Source organism: Lonchura striata, chromosome 1, assembly GCF_050655825.1.
Source record: "Lonchura striata isolate lonStrDom1 chromosome 1, ASM5065582v1, whole genome shotgun sequence".
NCBI lineage: Eukaryota > Metazoa > Chordata > Aves > Passeriformes > Estrildidae > Lonchura > Lonchura striata.
In genome coordinates this window covers 11,353,019-11,373,859 of record NC_140703.1, presented here as the reverse complement: position 1 = coordinate 11,373,859, position 20,841 = coordinate 11,353,019, and the positions used below count along the sequence as shown (strand labels likewise).

Sequence of the window (20,841 nt, the reverse complement as noted above, 5' to 3'; positions counted from 1 at the left end):
GATTTTTTACAGCTAGAAATAACACAGATTACCTTTAAATTTTGCTATGATTCTTTATTTTTGTAGGGTATAGTTGACATCATCAGAAGTCTCTAGCTGAAAGGGAAATGAAATTTAAGACCGATGCAGTATTTGCCTATTTAAATGCATACATACATATGCATATATAATGGATGAACACTATAGTATTGTCAATAACTCTACACATTTTTCTTTTCTTCTTGGATACAGCAGTTATATTTTTCTAATTTGGTCACTGTCCTGTTAACACGGAAGCCAACAGTAAAACCATTGGCCAGATTTGGACCAGCTAAAAATTATTCTGAGGTCCCATTAAGGAGTTTGTTTTCTTGCTTGTAAGGAGGCCAGATTAATTTAAAACTTAAAATATTGTATATGGAACTTACAGGAAGCCCTTGAAGGGCAGGACAGAAATAAGATGAGGTTAGGGTTTCTGGAATACTTGATTTCAATACTTCAAAGGAAGGTCTGGGTCCAGAAAATAAATTGAAAAGTGGAGGGCAATGAAAGTAGAATCTCAGGGTTAAAGTCTGAAAAAACATCAATCCTTGCTTGGAGCCACATCTAATGTAATTTCCTACTGAGGGTACAGTTTGCCAGTTTGGGAGAATTCCCATATCCTACTATGCATAAGTCCTCATGGTCTTTAAAGTGTTCCCTTTCCTTTTCCAGCACTGATGAAAGACAGACAGCAGATGACAGAAGCAGGTGGACACTGTCAACAGTAGATACTGAAGCTGTGTGGTTTGAAGAAAGAGAGGGAGAAGATGGGTGGATAAAACAGGAAGATAAGAGCGTTAAATGAAACAAAAGATAAAGCCCAAGGACAAACACAGGAAAATAAGTAGATCATGAAATGTTGAATGTCAGAGTAAGCAAAAGGAATTTTTGTCCTCTCCATTGGTCCATCTTTCCAGCTTCTGGACTCAGGTTTTAGGGCTTTTAAATCTAAATTTTAATTTTTAATGAATTAATAAAATACAGAAATTCATCTCACCCCACTGTTGACATTGATAAGGTAGAAGGTTACACCAGCACTAGTCACCTGTTTCCCTGCTAGTCAGTGAAGAGAAATGGACATTTTTAAGGCATGATTGATCTGACCTATTTTAGGCATTTGCATCAGCAGGAGACAGATTGTGGTGTGGAAGTGCCCACTTTTCTGCATTGCCTGCACCTTTCTCACATTACTGCTTCATGCACAAGCAGCTACAACAGATCAGATTACTTAGCTCTTTGCTACCTTTGCATTTCAACTGGTTGGTGGCTTGTAATAGTTGACTGTGAGTAGCTGAGGGTTCTGCCTCACTGTCAGCATTTTTCAGAGTTGGTTTAGTCTCAAGATATTTTTTGTTCTTCCATGCTCTGAGCCAAGCAAAACACTCACAATAAAGGTATGTTTCAGGTACACCAAACATTCTAAAGAGAACTCTCTGGTTTTAACTTTTATCAACTCTTATAAACATTATTTCATCACCTCTAAAATGTATAAGAAATACAATATTTTTTAAATTGAGGAGACATTCTACTGTCTTTTGAAATGTCTTCTTTGTTCTTTGAAACTGCGTGGCAGATTTGACTTAATTTTGGTTTGACTTAAAAAACGTTTTTGGCTAGTAAAAGATGCGTAGAGAAAAAAAAAAATGACCAGCTCTAATGGCCAGATTAATCATGCTTTTTAAAATTTTTTTCCCCAAGCTTGATCTTTTTTTTTGCAAAGCTCTCAGTTGTATGTCTGTGAGATGATTGCTTCCCTTGCTGTGAGTTGTGGCCAAGTGCTGTGCACCGATTTGCCTGTGCAGGAGCTGGCAGCCAGGCTGGCTGCAGAATGTCTGTGTGGAGGAGCCCAGAGCCCTGCCAGGCTCTGCCTCTGGGTGCTGATTGCAGACTGGCAGAGGGCAGGAGCACAGGGGTGCTCAGTGCTTGCAAAAAGCAGATCCAGTGAGTTCATTTGAAGTAGCAATGAGCCATCCCCTCATCTCCCATTCTTGCAGTACGCCTTGGATTGCTGCTGGGATGTGTGACACCTGTAGCTGATGCTTAGAAGGAAATCCTACAAATCCTTCCCATAGAAAAAAATAAATGTTGTGCTGGGGCAATGGCAGTGGGCTGGGGAACAGGAGGAAGCTGTGGGAGTGCAGTGGGAATCCCAGACTGCGGGGAGGAAATCTCACACAGCAAGGAGGAAACGTGCTCGGTGTTAACCCAGGCAGAAAGGTCCACCAGTGAAGAGTCAAATAGCAGAGTTGAGACAAAGATAAATATGTAGATGTAACTTGTCTCCACTAGCAGCTGTCTGCTCTGAAAAACTAAGCATCTTTATTAAGGGATACAGTACAAGATATTTCTTTCTATTTATTCTAACCCTAATATTCTTTGGGAAATCACCTCTATTTCTATTCTTTGCAAACAGGGCTGAGATGTCATTCTTTTCCCCATATTTTTGCCTCTAACTGTGTCTGCCAGGTAAATACCATAATGACTCATTATTTCTGTTGAGTCTTGGGCTTCCCCAGTTTTGCTGGCACTCAGATGTTATTAGCATAATGTATTTTTAGTGAACTCTGTCAGCAGAGCACTGTATGGCTAATCAAGCACTCATTGGGGATAAATGGTAGACTTAATATTCTTATCAGGCTACTGGGGCTTAGAAGTTACCGACCCTTGTTCCACTTATATCAAAGCCACTTACAATGCTACTAGCTTGTAGCAAATTCATTTTCTGTTCATGTCTGGTTGCCTATGATGGTGCCTAGGAACAGAAAACAGAAAATGGGAAATGGAAAGGAATGAAGGCCCCTGATGCCTGAGGCCATAATGTGATTGCAAGATATTGATCACATGGGATACTTCAGCCTAATCCTCAGTTTCACAGGCTTTGCAAAAAAATGTTTCTCATAAGCACATTCTCAATTACATTTCAACCTTACTGATTCAGAAACGCTATTCTTTAAGAAGATCTATTTACTAACAGTAGTAGCTGCCAATTAAACAAGGGATTTTATTAATTTTCTCTAGTGTTTAATCTTGTCTGCTGTTTTTGTGAAAGCTGGATAGTCTAGGTCAAGGTAATGCCATGGATCAAACCCAAGAGCTGCTTCCCTCTGGTGTTCTGCCTTTTCCCTGGGAAAGATCAGGAATGGTTGGAAGGGCAGTGACATCTGCCCAAACACTGAAATTCTCATCTGTGCTGCCTACTGTGTCCTGCTACATTTTCCCATTTCTGTGAATTTCCCCAGTCCTGCAATGGTTTCCCCATTTCTGCCATTTCTGCTTCAGCTCTGCCTGTGCTCCTCAGCAGAAAGGAAACCCTGCCTGCACTTGCAAAGGTGATGTCACTGGCCAAATCACCTTTACTGATCTGTGTGTTGGGCAGTAGATTAGGCATGAGATTTAGCTTTCCTCTGAGAAGAGAAAGCACAGTCAAAGGCAAAGCAGAGATCACTAAAAAGAAAACTCACTTGGGACAACCACTAGAAATAGTTTAAAAAGGGGAAAAACAAGTGACACACTTATAACTTTGGTATTATTTCTTGGCACAAATGGAACTGTAGTTTTCTACTGTTTTTAGGCCAACTAGATGTTGTTCAGAATTCTTCTGTGGTAGATCCAGAACGCCTCCTGCCCTTCTGGATGGGAGAATTGTTTCTGCATCTGTGTGCATGAGTCTCTGTGCATTCTTGGTCATGCACATGTGTGCACGTGTTTGTGCCTTCCTCTGTGACTCTGCATGTCTGCCCAGGTTTGTGCATGTATTTTTGTGTGTTTTCCAAAGCTTGGGCTCTGTCCCTGCAGCTGCTTGTGCTGGATAACAGCAGCTCACTTTGAGAATCTCTGCTAATGTCTTGCCACCCACCCACCACAATATGGTTCTGCTGTGTTCCAAAGTCAATCTTTAAGTTTATCTGAGCTTCAGTGAAATTTAAACCTATACACTTTGCAGAGAAATAGGAACAAATATTTCAGATATGTCATGATGAGAATTTTTTTTGTGAAAACTTTCTAAAATAAGTTAATTGATCCAGGTGACTTAAGGTAGTTAACACAACAGCCTGTTTAAAGGCTGGAGGACAAGACACACATTTCTGCTGCATTCTCTGGATGTTTCTGCTTTGTCCTAAGCAAATATAATGTTAAAAACCTGGCAAATTTTCAAATATTGATTGTGTTCCTGGTGAATGTAAGTTTGATTCTCCTAAAGAGAAGTCATTCCTTTGAAGAATGGGAGAAGCAGAGCAGTAATTGTCCAGTTAGCTTTTATCCAGCACTATTTGCTGCTCTTAGTTATACAGTAATCAAATGTCTTAGTGCTCTAAAGGTAAGGATACATTAGGAGATATCTTAAAGATTTCTGAGAATTAAAGAGACAAAAATTATATACTTGTAAAGTGTTCTGTCCTAGAAGTATTACTATTTCTGATCTTTGTTTTGGTTTATGTTATTGAAACAATTTCTGTATAGCTTTAAACCTTATTTTATCTAGGAAGTGTAAAAACTAAAGGAAACTCAGTTGAAATGGATATTTTAAGTTGGCAGTGAATGCTTAATGAGATTTATCAAAGCCACAGTAAAGGTATCTCATTTCTTTAGATCAATCTTTTTGAGTGATCTCCACCAGACAAACAAGTAAAGCTGTTCTAAACCATGCTGAGCAAGACACCACAGGATAAACAAGTTACAGATTCAGTGACTTTGAAATAACTGTGGGCATGCTACTATCCAAAGCAAGTAAGTCAGGTAACTTACTCCTCAGATTTTTTTGTAAGGTAAACATTTGCAAACTGAAAACTTGAGAAATTTCAGTGGAGTAGCTAGTACATGGTGAATGTCTAGTCCAGCTTACTGCACAGTAACTAAGTATTTTGAACTAATCAGAAAATTTCATTTTTATTTTAACACTTGGCTTCCCAATTGGAGTCAGTATAAAATGTTTTGTTTGATAGAAGGAATGAACAAATCTCTCCTCTCCTCTCCTCTCCTCTCCTCTCCTCTCCTCTCCTCTCCTCTCCTCTCCTCTCCTCTCCTCTCCTCTCCTCTCCTCTCCTCTCCTCTCCTCTCCTCTCCTCTCCTCTCCTCTCCTCTCCTCTCCTCTCCTCTCCTCTCCTCTCCTCTCCTCTCCTCTCCTCTCCTCTCCTCTCCTCTCCTCTCCTCTCCTCTCCTCTGTGCTGCTGATATACATAAGAAAATATATTCAGAGTATAGGTTCAAGAACCATGATCTCAGGAAGTTAAAATATAAAGCTAAAATAGTTGTGGTGTTTGGCTATTCTAGTTCATCAGTTTGATCTTTTAGAAATAGCAATATTTTCACAGAAACACTTTTCCGTTATTGATTATGTGCCCTTTGGGCAACAAAATAAATAATTTCTTACATTCGTGTCATGCCTTCCACCCAAATGATTCCTTAGTTTTTCACCAGTTTTATGCTGTGTGATGGTGCAAACACCTAGAGAAACAATTGCCTAAGGTAAAGGCCAGAAATAAACCCAGACATTTATACCTCATTTTCAAAAGACTGCAGTGTTGCATTTGTTGTTGAAGCTCCTGTTCACCACTATGGCAGCAGCTGCCCCCTGGGCAAAGGAGTGAAGTTTTACTTACATATAAAACCTGTGCTCTCCAGTCCTGACTGAAATCCTGTGTCTGCTTGTAAGAATCATGGGGCACTCATTAAACATATTGGAAAAAAAAGAGTTTAATATGCTGGAAAAGTGGGTGTTGGCTGCCAGCTGCCCTTGCAGGAGGTTGCTGGTCTCTGCCTGTGCAGGGGAATTCCATCCCAGAGCCTGGTACCAGCAGGACCAGCCTCTCTACACACTTTGGCACAAAAAACTATTCTCCCTTCACATTACGTGCTGCCAGTCCCCCCAGGGATCAACTGTACCTGCATCTGTGATGGGATTTCTTATCTTCAAAGCACTGCAACATCCTAAATTTATTTCTAGAAGCAAACGCTTTCACTTAGTCACCTCTTCCCATGCATATGTGCCAGAGATTTATTGTTCCCTTTCATGGCAGGTGAAGTATTCAGAACTTAGCTAGAAGTAATTATCTTTCATCTTTAAAGCAGTCATTATAAGTCTGTTTCCAAATCATTCTTGCCTGTCTTCCTAAAGTGTGCTGTATTAAATTTTTTTATTCACTCTTTCCTTTAAATTCTTTACCCACTCTTTTCTTTAATGGTGTCTTTCAGATACCATTAAAAACAAATTAAAAATATTTCCTGATATTTCAAATGCAAAATATATTAAATGAGAAACAACTGGGTTTAGCTTATAATTTTTGGTATACCACATCTTTTCTATAAAGACTGCATATGATGATTTAAGAGAGCAGTTTGTAGATTGGGTAAATAGCTGCTTGAGCTGGAGCCTTTCTTCATTTTTTTCTCCTTAGCATACATCACTTCAGGAAGATATCCTTTAATTTCCATGCAAGGAGAAATATATTATTTCTTGATAAGCATGTAAAAATGGGGCAACAAAGCCACCTGAAGACATGCATTAGGTCTTTCCCTGTCACCCCCTAAGCAGTAGTTTTCAGGAAAATTATACTCTTTTACAGGTTGTACACAAAGAAATATCATTCAAAATGGTTGCCATCTTCCATTTTCAACAATACAAGTAATGTTACCAACTTGCTTTCAGGAGGTTATTTTAGAAGGACAGGCAATTTTGCTGTTTTCCTTAAACCACTGGGAGCTAGACTGTGATAATCTCCTGGAGAAGAGATTATGCAACCACTCCTGCTGATTGGTGAACTTTTAGCTCTTATAAATAATGGCAAAAAAAAAAAAAATACTGTTTCAATACGGGTCACACTACAGGAAGATAGAAGGATTTGGGTTGAAATGATTTCCAGTGAGGTGATGCAACCACTACAAGCAGAGGGTTTGAGCATATGTATGCTCAAACATGCACATTCCTGCAGAGTGGAAGGAGGAAGAAGACAATGGGAAGGTTAAAGCAGTCAAGAAAATAAAAGAAAATATTTGGGAAGTTTTATTTGTTCATGACCTCCACCTCTGGGAAAAGGGGTTGGGGTTTTTTGGTGGTTTTTAATAGGGCTACTTTAAGAAATTTGCCTCTTTTTATTTTTGTTAGTTTTTTTGAATAATAACACAAGCTTTGCAAGCTTGCTCTGTAATTTGAGCCATGCTAAATCTTTGGTGTAGAGTATGTGACAATTTTTGGTTTAGAGAATAGATTTTAGTGAACACTTTACCTGTAAATCTTCCAACAAAAACTGTTCTTCACTCAAAATGAGTGGAAATTTGATAGGAGAGTTTGTATGTCTTGTGTATGATAAAAGGATTGAATTCCAACTTTAGCTTGCACATAAAGCTTCAACTGGCACCTCCACAATGCATGTCCTAAATTCTGTTTGATGTGTATATCAATGTCCTTCAAATACCACAAGCTAAGGAAACCACTGCAAGCTGCCAGGTTTTAAAATTGCCTAGTGCTGGCTGACTGATTAAAGCTACCTTGTCTCTCTGCTGCTATCATTTATGCTATTTAAAACCTGGTCCCTTTTTCACTCCCTGTTTTCAGTGCTATTATCCATCTATCCTGTTTGACTGGGAAATAATCAACATGAGAAATTCCTTTCATGGCAGACGGGTGGGATTTTTCCGACTATTGCTGTGAGTATCAAGATTTGGCAGTGGATTTTTTCTTTTGTGCTTGAAAAGATGATGTATACAGCTGTATTCATATATTTTATGTATGTTAATTCTTGTTGTTGTTAGCCAGACTTTATGTTTGGTAATTGGAATATTTAAATAGAAACAAAACATTTAAACAGAAAACAAAGGATTGTAAAGAATCAGATTGTAATCAAGTGGAATATTAGGCAGAATGTAGGGCCAGTTGCACAACTATAACTGATGAAATGTATTCTTTCCTATTTGGAAAGAAGCAGTTAAAAATAAACATATCTACATATATAAGTATAAAATAGGGTAATATTGCATATGAACCTTTTAATTTAATAAACAATTAGAGATTTTGGCACTTAGCAAGTTGTGGGAGGTTGAAATGTGCATTCATCACAAATATTGCCCTCTTCTCAAACACCAGATTAGGCCTCAAATGTGGCCACATCTTGCATCTCTTAGGAGCCATCCCTCCAACTACAGCATTGCTAATTTAATAAAACATGACAAGTACACAGCCTGGTTAACACATTTGAAACAATGTCACAGCCCACATGAAATATCACAGAGAGAAGCACAGAGTCACATGGGCAAATTCTCAATGGAATTCCATGTTTGTGGGATTTAAGGGTAAATTTCAGCAGACCAAGGGAGTTGGTCATGTTGGGTTGTAGCTGCTGGGAGTTCTTGTTAAGATATTAAATACTCTTACTATTCAAGTTACCAAAGAGAAAATGTTCTTACATGGCATATCTGTTAATGTTGAAATCATATTCTGGAATATTTTTATGAGCACACATAAGTGCACATTCCTTAAGATTCACAGTTAATATCTGGTATTTTACTGGTATTTTAGAGAAGAATTTAGCCCAAAGTTTTAAATTCCAGTGTCTTGTAGCACTACTACAAAAAACAAGGTTGTGCATACATGGTTGGTTTTTTTGGTTTTTTTGGTTTTAAAAAATCACCATCAGTAATATGTCAACCACAGAATCCAGGTTCTGGTCTTAGAAAAAAAAAAAAGGTCTTTTTAACCTTACTTACATAAAGTATTACAAATCAAAAGCAGATCATGAAGATAATTGCAAAATAACAGTGAACCTCTAAAGACTCATTGCTGCAAGAAATTAATTACAATCTCCACCACAACTCTTCACTAAAGGAAGTTAATTTTAAACTTTCCTTCTGTGAACTTTTCATGTACTCAGACACATGAACTTTGAGGGGAGAGGCGTGAGATGAGCTTAACAAGAGAGGGAGTGAAAATGGTCCATGAATGGGTCTGTATGTTAGAGGAAGTTTAGTCACAATAAGGAAAATGTTAAAAAGCTGTCTAAAGTCCAAAGAAATGTTGCTTTTGCTCTGTGCAACTGATGAAAAAGACACTAAAGCTGCAAACTTGATATGCAGCAACAGTAGAATGCATCTTTAAATATATGAAAGGCACTGGGCTGAAACTGGACAAAGCCTTTCAAAAGTCTCACCTTTCAGTTTATTCCCAAGGGGATTGCTGTTTCAGAAACTGAAAGATACTTTTCCATATTAAAAAGCCTTTTTTAAACTTCTGTCTTAGTTTATTGTTGACTCATTCAAGTGGCACCCAATAGAGCAACTGAATTTTATTTGGAAACCCACTTAGGGCTTAACAGTTTTGGCAGTATAACTTTCCTCTGCCTTTGGGAGATTTTTCTACAGCTTTTTGCCATGTAAATGTGCCCACTGAGTGATTCAGTGAGAAATTTCCATGAGAATGCACGCTGACAGCAAGAGCCACAGCTATGTCCCAGCATACACTTTCACACAGGATGGGCTGAAAAGCTTTCTGGGAATCACTAAGCATGCAAACTGATTATTTAAACCTCTTTCTTTCTGCATTAGATTTTCAAGGTGAGCATTTGTTTCTAAGTATACCTTGTCAGTTTTAGCCACCAATGGTTTGAAGCCATTTTCTCACTGATACTGTCTTGATTGATACACACTTAGGGCTTTTCCCACATAGAACTTCAATGACATTTTCTCTACTGCTCATGATTGTCATACTTTGTTCTTAAACAGTAGGAAGTCTGTGGTTTTATTTCCTCCAAGATAGCAGCCTTTCTATCATTTATGTCTAGGGCTGAAAAGTTTCTTTCACTCTGTCTGGTAGTTAATAGAGACATGTTTCTTCTAGTTGATTAATTTGCCATGCTTTTAAGAAGCTAAATGACATTTAAAACTTATGTAGTTTGAGAGTATATGTATTTTTAGAGTTAGTTTCAGTTTCACTTCCTTCTTGATGCCTGGTATTCTAGCTTTATCTCACCAAATAAAACTACTTACAGGAGGAAAGTTTTCATAGGTGGGAGTTTTCAATGCTGACTCTTCTGGGAACAGGCAGCCTTAGGTATAATTATATGAGGAGGGATGGGGAGCTGGAAGAACTGACAGACTGAACAGGCTGAGAATTACTGAATGCTGGGGACAGAACTGAACATTTTATTTGGGGTCAGAATGCTTTGTCTGGAGTGTGAGAGAGAAATTTGTTTTGAAACCAACTGATTAAAAAAATGTTTTTGTTAAGGATTCTTTGAATAGTAAATTTGGGGTTTGGGCTAGCAGAGTTTGGGGGAGAATGACAGCGTTATTCTGCATTTCATTATTAGGAAGAAATAAGTAGCATTGACTGGGCAGCAATTTGTTGGCTATGGTACATAAAGGTATGATGCAACAAAAATTTTTGTTTGTTTTGCATGGGAATGGTTTGCCAGGTGGAAGCAATCAGCATAAACTAAAGAGCCAGGTATTTCAGGTGGTCTTCAGGTGAAGATAAGGCAAAAAAATTTTTTTTTTTCTGACTGCAGAATAGTTCATATTGCTATTTGTTCTTTTAGTAAGCTGATCTTTTTCTGCCACTCCTGATGATTTTCCTGCTGCTTTGTTTCTGTCAGAACTACTTAGCCAAACCTGTATCAAGGTGTGGCCTGTATTTTACTTTACATGGCTACTGATGTAATTCTAGCTTGTGTATGTGTTAAAATACATAAAATGCAAGCAATGTGTTAAAAACACATTACTAACCTACTTGAAACTGAGAAGTTAACAGTAACACTTTGGAATGGCAAAGAACATTCTGCAATATGAGAAGGAGGAGACCTTCTACAGTATATTCCTTTCAATACCATTCAGGTATAAGCCAAAGGTGTCTGTCTGTTCTCAGGAGATCAGGATTTAGATATATTTGGTTCAAGTATTTCTCTATTCAACTATTTTTGCACATCATTCATGCAAATCTTAAAAGGTTTTCAGCCAAGCATGAATGTTCTCTCTGCTATTGTTGCTAAAATCACTGCAGCAATGTTCGAGCAATGCCTGCGTGAAAGTCACTTGAAGCGCTTTCACTTAACCTTGTAGGAACCACAGCTGAAATCCTATATGCATGAATTTCAAATTTGAACTCCAAGGTCTGAGAATACTTACTTGTGAATGCTTCTTTAGTCCTTTATGGAAGTGGAATTACTATTTGGACTCAAGTGCAGAAATTAAACTACGTGTGCAGTTCAGACATATTTGGATCCTTTGTATATTTGTTTGGTTAATGTCCCCTTCTCACCACACTGACTTAACAATTCTAATTTGTCACCTAACTTGATTTTGAGAAATTGTTTCCACAAACATAATTATTAGATCAGTGAGACATTTACACTGATCAAGGTATCTGTCAAAATGTATTGTCATCATAACAGTAAGACCAGAGAGCTTTGTGAGACAAAATTAGATATTTTATAGTGTTTTTGAGAGTGGTCACAAAGGCATCCTGTGACATTGCATATTTGCTTTGTGGGTGTCTTTTTTTGGTTGGTTGGTTTGTTGTTTTGGCTTTTGTTTTGCCTTTTTTTTTTTTTTTTTTGGGGGGGGGGGTGGGGTAATAAATCCCTCCTGTGCTTCCAGGCATAAAACACATAACACAGACTAGATTAAGCCTTGTCTAAGGCAAGTCATTCTGTTGCTGAGCTTTTACCCTCAGAAACTGGCCAGTGTTAGAGAGGGATTCCCTGGGATCCAGTCCAAGAGGAGCCATTGATATGCCAGTTAATTTCTTATTCTGAGTATTAGTTGTACAGCTAAGGAGAAAGACCCTCATTTATGTTTGCTTCTAATAGCAAAAAAATAGAAAATTTGTGCTACTTTGTTCTGGTGAACTTTCTTACAATAGTTGTTGCCAAACCACACAACTAATAAATAAGCAAAGGAAAAGAAACATTTTGTTAATAAAAAGATGTGCTACAAAATGTCACTAAAATTATGCCTCAGCAGTGCAGAATTTTGTAGTACCATGGCCAAGGACATAAATTTTGCTTTCAACATTTGCAGATTATTTGGAAGCTCTCATTTCCATTTTGACTTTAGTATTCTGACTGTTGTCACTTCTGTTTGATTATTCCTGTTTTGTTACCAAAAAAAAGTCTTTAAAATGGTCTTTCTTTCAACTGTGTTTTGCTGTAAGTGAAATGTTCTTCTCTTGTGAGCATACCGACAATGAACCATTTCTTGGTTTTTGTTGTTTTTTTTTTTTTTTAATAACAGCAGCTTGATTTCTGTGCATTGACAGAACAGTAAGATGAGCATTACTATGGCAGGACAGATTCAGAAGAATTTAATGAAACTCTAAATAGAAAAAAAGATTGCCATTGGATTTTGAAGTTTGGTTCTTTTGCCCTTCCTGGATTTTTCAGTAATTTTCTTTGCAACATTTGTTTAATACTGTTTAATACTAGGTGGTTAATCAGCTTGTCTTCCTGCCCTCTGCATTCTCTGCCAGTGAACATTTAGCTACAAACCAATCCCAGTGAACATTTAGCTACAAACCAATACTCATCTCCAGTAGTAAATTAGCCAGTTTGTCTATGTGCCTAAGGCTACCCTTTATTATTATTTTTTTCTTTTCCTTTTGTCTAATGAGTCCCAAAGAAAAAAATTAGTTCCTTCTCTCACTGATGCCTATGGTAGTATATTCCTACCCCTGTGATTTCAGTCCAGGAAATGAAGCCTAGTTTGATGCTTGTCTTCATAAAAACAAACTGTTTAGCCAAAACTGATATTTCTGATTTTCTATTGCTCCAACCAGAGGTATTTGCATAATCAAAATTTACTTTGGGTAGCTCTTATAATAATAAATTCAAAATGCCTTTTTTCCTAATTAGAAAGGGCAATAAATTTTTAATATCACATGTAAAGTTTAAAAGGAATAACGGTGTACATTTTGCGACAATATTTTAATCAGTATTAAGTTCATAGAGAATTTATAGACCAGTTGTAAATTCATTAAGTAAATCTAGTGGGTTAATGAGTCATAAACCTAAGTGTAGTTCTTAGAGGTATTTTACTGTGTTGCTGTCTCAGAATCACAGAGTGGGCCAGCTTGGAAAGGATCACACTTGGTCATCGGGTCCCTCCTCCTTGCTCAGGCAGAGTCACCCCAGAGCACGTGGCACAGGATTGTGTCCAAATGGTTCTGGAATGTCTCCACTGGGGGAGGCCTCCACAGCCTCTCTGGGGGATCTGTTCCAGTGTTTGCTCACTGCACAGTGAAGAGGCTCCTCCTCATATTCATGTGGAAATTCCTGTGTACCCGTTTCTACCCATTGTCTCTTGTCTTATTAATTGGCACTTACAGTTTTCCTCTCTGAAAAAAACATACTACAATTAAATATCTGAGAGTATTTTGTGAAACCTTGACATGCTAGGGAATACTAGATGTTCTTTATTTTGCAGCTTGAATACCATTTCTTGAGTATGGTGGATCTGCCATTGGAAATTCAATGTACTGAAGGGTGGAAGAGGAAAAAAGTGTTGGTTGCATGAATGCAGTTGGTTGCAACTAAAGATCAAATTCACAAAAGAGCTCAAGGAGAGGTTTATAGTGGGGAAGAAAGCAAAGAGAGCATTTGGAAGAGAACAGAATTATGTTCAGATCCCTGAGCTCACATCCCTCTTCAGGGAAGTAGCAGGTGGACCTTCTTACCTATTTTGTGTATGCTCTTTCCATCCTTTATGTCATTTCTACTTCAATAGTATCTGGAGACCTTTAAGATTAAGTTGCAGCTGCTTTCTGCTAGCTCTAGATGAGCCACTAAAGAGCTATTTCCTTGTAAACCTTGGCCCTGTAAAGCAGACTGTTTGCCCAGACTCCTTGGAGGTGCAAACCTCAGTGATTTTAATGGAGCTGCTAGCCTAGAGAAACAGGCACTCTATGGGGGATCTGAAAACTGGAGAGAAAGGACTGGGGATGAAGAACAGCAGAAAAAAAGGCAAAAAAACTTGACTATATAACGCAGGGTATATATTCATAGCTGTCTAAAAGTAACAGCAGAAGTAATTATAAAAGAAAAAGCAACTTGTAGAGACAAACCTGAACAATCTTCAAGCTAGAAATCTTGGAAGTGATAATTTTGCCTTTGTTTCCCCTTACATTCCTTTAAAATAAGAACAAGACAACACTTCTTGGCTATTCATAGTGGGAAATCTTGTACCACCAGATGGCTATTGTATGATTCAAATAATATTCCACTGTCTGGGACAGCAATTGTAAGCGATCATTGTACATTTGAGTTTAACTTGATATGACCTCAAACAGCTTTCAGCAAAATCAGCAGAATCTGTAAAGACAGATTCCACACCAGAGAGTAAACAAACAAACCAGTACCAGAACACAATGATTCATACAACCATGGCATCTTGTTGCATCTTCATCAAAACTAAAAGAGTTACAGAGGAAAAAAGCCAAGGAAGGACAACCCCTATGAAAAATAAAAGCAGCAATAAGAAAGCAGGCTGAAAAAAATGAAGCATTCTTTAAAATAAACTGCAGCACAGATATATATACAGAGGGTAGAAGAGATGTGACACACAGGCTTTTAAGAAATAGACAAGGAATAATAAATGTGCAGTGTTTTGCCCTCAACAAATTAATTTGTCAGGAGCTTGAAGAGTTCTCGTGTTTTGTGGGGATTTTTTTTTCTTGCTTTTGGTTTTATCTTTTGGAAGAAGGTTGTTTTCACAGAATACACTATGTGTGCATAACAAGTCATTTAAATCAATGTTAGACATTGTCTTTAGGCAATTATTTTCTCTGCTATTTGTCAAAGGTAAGAAGTAAATTCCAAGCAGTTTTGAACTGCTGTTTTGTTGTAATTATCTTCCCTTTTTAAAAAGATATTGTGATTTATGATGCAAAATGAGTGCTTCGGGGTTACATTCTGGCATTCATTATGTCAAAGAAAGAAACAATTAAAACCCAGGTACATAAGAGAGTGGTAGATGCAAAAGCATGCAGCGCAGCCTGAAATTAATTTGAAAACTGAAGATTTATTAAATGCACTTTGTGTACTTGATGGCAGCATTAGATCTATTGGCTTCCATCTGAGCACAAATGTCTGCCTCTGTAAAACATTTTAGACTTTGCCCACATTGTTTGGACGGCCTTGCGAGAGCGTCTGCGTGTGCACGTGCATGTGTGTGTGCTCTGCTCTCTGCCAGCCAGCAAGGGATCAGATTCCCGGGACACAAGGAGGTTAATGGTGCTCCACTAAGTGTGGCTCAGGGGGAACAACATTAATATTGTTGTCCAGGGATGTGAAAAAATGCACAGCAATAAGAGATATCTTAAAAGTAGTAATTGAATCCGCTCTTAGGGTTATGCTTTCTGCGTTTCTCCGTTTGGAAGGAGCCAGCTGTGTGATTTCCATTCATATCCCCTAAGAATTTTTACAGCTTCTGGACTACTGCTACCATAAATTCCACTGGAAACACTTTAACTGTACCTGTCATCAGCATCTTAACCTATAATATCCATACTAGTTTGTTTTCCCCACTTGACATATCTTCTCTGGAATTCCTGGTACATGGAACCACTGTACAGTGCAGTCTTACAAAAAATTAAGGAGGCCACAAATTTCCTTTAATTGTCCTTACTTGAATATTAGAATATTCTACAGTTTGGAGCTTCGGGGTATGAAATTAGTAATGAAATTAGTTTATTTTAAAAAAAACCTTATTTCAGAATAAGGTTTTTTGTGGATTTTTTTGCTTGTTTTTAAGAGATGAGAACAATAAATAGCTTGAAAACTACCTTTTTCTGAAATACTCAACGTTAGGAATATGACGAAGCATTCACAAAGATTTGTTTTAGGCATTAAGGGACTAAACTCTAATTTGCAATAGACCTAGAGACAGGTAGGAATAAATAAAAAAAAAGACCTATTTTGACTGAAAGAAGGGTCCTCTTTCATGTTTGCACTCTCTTTTTCCTACATTGAATACAGAGTTTTCTTAGGAAGATATTGTCCCCAAAAATGTAATCAATTATTTATTGAAGATGACTTTGCCTGAAGTGGTGGAGCAGGACCCAATGACTTGTGAATCTGACTGTATTATTTTATAATTCTGTTTTGATCTAACTTCACTGAGAGTATGAGTTGTGATCTTATTGATGATAGTCTCCATTCTGTATTATACCTTACACTTCTAAACTTCTATGATTTAGGAGAGAAACTTATTGTTTAAATTTACCAGTCAAAAATAGCATAATATTTTTCTACTGCCAAGTATCCTGAAGATGTTTTGGATACTTTGGAAAGCAGTCAAAAGAAAGTACATGTGCATTTAAAACGCCATCATGATTCCCTTCTCCACACAAGTCATCACTCAAATAATTTTGTGCAGTTCTGTGAATCTTATCATTCATTTTTGATGGGTACAGTTGGTAGCCTGCACATTTTTTCTGTACACTTGAATCCATTACTAATCAGTATAAATTCACTGATTATACAAGTTGCTTTTCACAAACTCCAGGACAGCTTGGAGAGCTGATGACATCAAAATGAAACAAAGCATTTCCTTTTGATGTCAACTGTCCTGCCACAGCTTGTTGGACTGGTGTTCTGTGCTTGTCTGAGCTGGGCTCCTTTTTTTCCAAGTTCTAGTGCTCTCTGATTTTCCTTATTAAAAAGACTATCAGCAGCAGAGTGATCCCAGAAGTCACACTGGTCCACAATGCACTCTATATTCTAAGCTCAAGTAAGGATATTACTTTATTAAATCCAATAAATTTGAGTCAGATTTTTGTATTACCTTGTCAGCATGTTGGATACAAGAATAGGACTGCTAAATTCAATTATATCAGACTTCCATATTGGTGGTATACAGTTTGTACCTGCTTTTAAAGCACTGAGTGCAGGCAAATAACTCACATCCTTCTCCTCAATTAATATTTGATTGACTGATTTCCTTGTTTTGATCTTTGGTTAAGGGATACTATGCTTCATGTAGTTAGAGTTGCATAGTGAAGAGATTATTTTCATTGTAATTCAGGTCAGTAAGGTGTTGGTTTGGGTTTTTTCTTGCATTGTGTGACCAAGAATCTGAAGAGAGTAGGCTGCCATTCATCAGGCAGCACAGCTTTTCTTTCTATTGTTGGAACTCACCACATAAAATTTATGTGTTTGAAATTAATGTTTGTACTAGATCTCCACCAAAATTTATAAGGCAATATACCAGGAAAAAAACCTTTTGACATTATATCAATTCTAAATTTTTCTCTATGCTATTTAAGCATAAATGAGAAACTCCCTTTATAAACATTTTGTTGAGCACATTCTTTATGGGAATATCAGCCATGCAGCTGGATGACATACATATGGTTAGTGAGCCCTATTGCTCTATTCTCTGTTCTTGTAGTTTTCTGGGTTTTTTGTTCTATATTTTTCAATGATCTTCCAATATTTGCTGTCCCTATGCAATATGTCCAGGTGAGTGTATTAATTCTACCTTTTTTCATACTCTTCTCTTGCCTCCACTCTGCTTTGAGTGACAGAGCACCACTTCAAGCACCCCTTCATCCTTGTGCATGTCTGTCTGCACCTCAGTCAACACTTCAGAAACCCTTTATCTTTCCATATTTTTTTCTGACTAAACAAAGATTTTGCTCTATGTTGCTCCACCTTGCTCTTTTCATAGGCTGTTAGACTTAGACTTGAGTTTGAGGGTTTGTCTTTCTCCTGAGATCTTGTCTTATGCCACAGATCATAAATGTCCAGCTTGATAGAGACACCAACTCCTGGTTGAGAATGGCTTCCTATAGATTTGAAGCTCTTTATTCAATGTACTTGTCAAGAAAACAATTTAAACAAATAATCTTGATTCTATTTTCTTTTGCAAGACATGTACCTCTTCTTTTATGAACATGATTGAATCTAAACTATACCATCTCACACGACTAGAAAATTTCAGAGGAAGAGAGTCTCTGGGGTTCCCTTCTAATGAAGGTTTATTTCAAATAGAGATTTAATAATCAAAGTTTAGAGAATATGAAAGTATGGAAACACCTAGCACATAAAGAGTTGTTTTTTAATTATTTGGAAATAATTTTAGTTTTTTATGGGTGGAGATATAGACAATAATTCAAGTAGAAAATGGAAGCTGAAATCTAACCATGTTTATGCAACAATGAAAACTGAACCTTGGGTGTTATTTTCCCATGGTGGGGACTGTCTACACAAATGAGATTTCCCTCTCAGGTTGTGTTGGCAGGAGTCTTAAATGAACGCTGTTCCCTCACTTTTCTCAACAGATAAGCAGTTTTAGTTCAGGCTGGTAACATTTTATTGCATATCACAAATGGGAACTGGAAAAAAAAAGGTGAATACCATTCACTAAAATAATATTTACTTTGTCAGTTTGAATAACATCTGCACTTGCTGCTTCAATATTTCTACCAGTATTTGACCTCCATTTCCTCACCTATCTCTACTGATTATGAGTTATTTTTTTAAGCTCTAAACACAAAAGTCTATTACTGGTTTTGACCTTGGTCATTCAAGTATCTACTATACCAAGGTCTCGCACTTACCTGTCCTCTCATAAATTAAACTGGATTTCATATTTATCAGGCAGTTGGAAATACAGCTACAGCACAACTGGCTCTTGACTTTTGACAGACATTAAATAATCCATAATGAAAAAGGCAAAGTATTTACAGAAAAGACAATATGAAATATGTTCAATTATAGGAGGTCTCTGGTTTTTCACATTCACCTTCTGGATACCTTCCGATGAATTTGATTCAGGCTCTCTTGAACCAAGAAGCGACATTCTAGTGAAAATACACAATCAGCCAGCTAATCCCCAAAATTCAGGATCTGGTCTATGTAATTGGAAGTAGATTTTCCTGCTGTTGCTATTTCTAATCTTGGAAATATGTTGCCAAAAATCAAGCATGAGCCATAGAGTCACGGTAAAAACTGTAACTATTGTACCAACTAGAATACTCATGGAGCTATAAGGCAGGAGGGCACATGGAAAGAGGAAATGGGTCTGGGAAGTTTTCTAAACTTCTCTTCGAGGATGAAGTATGTGAAAATTTCAAAATATTCACCCTCAAAGAGAAGTTGTCTTGATTAAACTGATGGAAGATGACTGTGGTTGTGGGAGAAGCATCTGAAGAAAGACCGGTACATAAGCCCAGACATTTTCAGGCAGGTCTGAACTCTGTGTTTGCACTCTCCCCTCCAGGTATGCTGTGGTTTGGCCAGCCTGGCCACTGGTTTGAGCTTGCCCAGGCAGAGGAAGCTGGGATTCTAAGTCACCTCTTATTCTGTTGCAGAGTGTGCGAGAGGCTCCAGGAATAAAACTCTTTCCCCTCCCTTTCTTCCCAGACTTCAGCTGCTGAAGTGGGAGAGAAACATCTGAGCAATATGAAGTAATGAGATTTGGAAATTGCCATTGTTAGTCAAACAAATTTTTGTATCACCATTATAGAAGTAAATTCACTCCTTCATAGATGGCAGAAGTTTGTACAGTTAGTAGTTTCTCAGGACAGCAGGATAGTTGTTCTGCTCTACTTGCAATGCATAAGTGATGTACTCATTAAGGCTCATCCTGAAAAATCACCTATCCTTTTTTTGAAGTTTCATACAACAGGCTTATAATATCCATGTGAATGATTGAAAGCCATCTTTTGAGCATGCTAATGTGATTTCATACATTAAATTGTCTCTTAATAGCAGTAAAACCATGTTTTCTCTCATGCAGGGTTTATACATTTGCTTTAATAATTATAAGAGCAGGCCATTTCCTAGATAATTGCAAATATTCACAATTCACATTTAAGTTTATGCATAAGGGTGTAATAGGTACTGTAAATTTAATGCTTTACGAAAGGTTGAGTCTGATACATATCTTTTTTGCACAGCATTGATTGATGTGCCAGAGACTAATAAATTTTGTCTGAAGACTTTGACTGCAATCTGATTCCCATTCATTTGCATAAAACTTCATTTTCTGAGCAGTGTGAGAGTGCAAGTATTTCTCAGTAGCATTAAACTGACCTAAATCTTACATGGAGAGATTCCTCCTGGAAGGTGACAGAGCACAGGTATATAAGCACCACTGATAGTACTGAGAGGAGACAGGCATATCTGTGTGCTGCAACTGATTTTGTAGTTAACACAACACCACCCACACAATAGGGTATAATTTTTCTATTCTAAAATTAGAGAATACTTTTACTCCTAACCTCTGAATTCTGATGCTATTTCCATCTGTAAACATGTGTTGTAAGTTAAAGATCAGATCAGAAAAACTACACAGGACAATTAACATTTCTGATTTCAAAAAAGGATTTTTATCAGAGTACAGTAAATAAATCCTAGAGACATGTATTGGGCAGTAATGATAAAAGAGATCTTGAATTATTGCTCATTATGTAAATGCAGATACAAACAGAATTAATAGAGGACAAATGAAAATATGACCATTCAATTTAGACTGTGTCATATAATTTATGTCATAATACCAGAAACTTTTGCCAGATTTTTGTATTATTACTTTCTAGTCTTTAAGTACTTCATACTAAGACCTTAATAATATGTTAAAATTGTTTTTATTGCAATTTTTTATTGGGGGGGAAATTGATAAAAACATCTTTCAGAAACCTAGTTTTAGGTCAGTTTGTCTAGGTTGTGTCCTGTAATCAACAAATAGATAGAGGTAACAAATGAGAGAATCCTCCAAATATCATTTCCCCACATTAATATTAAGCATAGGATAGTTTAGCAGGTAAAATCTCATGTGACTCTACTGAATGTGCTCAGACAGTACATTTAGAGAGACTATTCATTTTTACTAGAT

General features: G+C 37.2%; 2 long non-coding RNA genes across 3 annotated transcripts in view; one reads left to right on the top strand and one right to left on the bottom strand.

Annotated features, from left to right (window-relative positions):
- The window catches only part of LOC146768587 (uncharacterized), a 131,312-nt gene that overhangs the window by 54,320 nt on the left and 56,151 nt on the right, over positions 1-20,841 (bottom strand). The gene's annotated exons all lie outside the window — the stretch shown is intronic.
- Positions 5,190-20,841, top strand: part of LOC146768588 (uncharacterized) — a 58,771-nt gene continuing 43,119 nt past the window's right edge. For both annotated transcript variants that reach the window (XR_014957990.1, XR_014957989.1), the window contains exon 1: positions 5,190-9,564. This is a non-coding gene — a long non-coding RNA (uncharacterized LOC146768588). The remainder of the gene's footprint in view (positions 9,565-20,841) is intronic.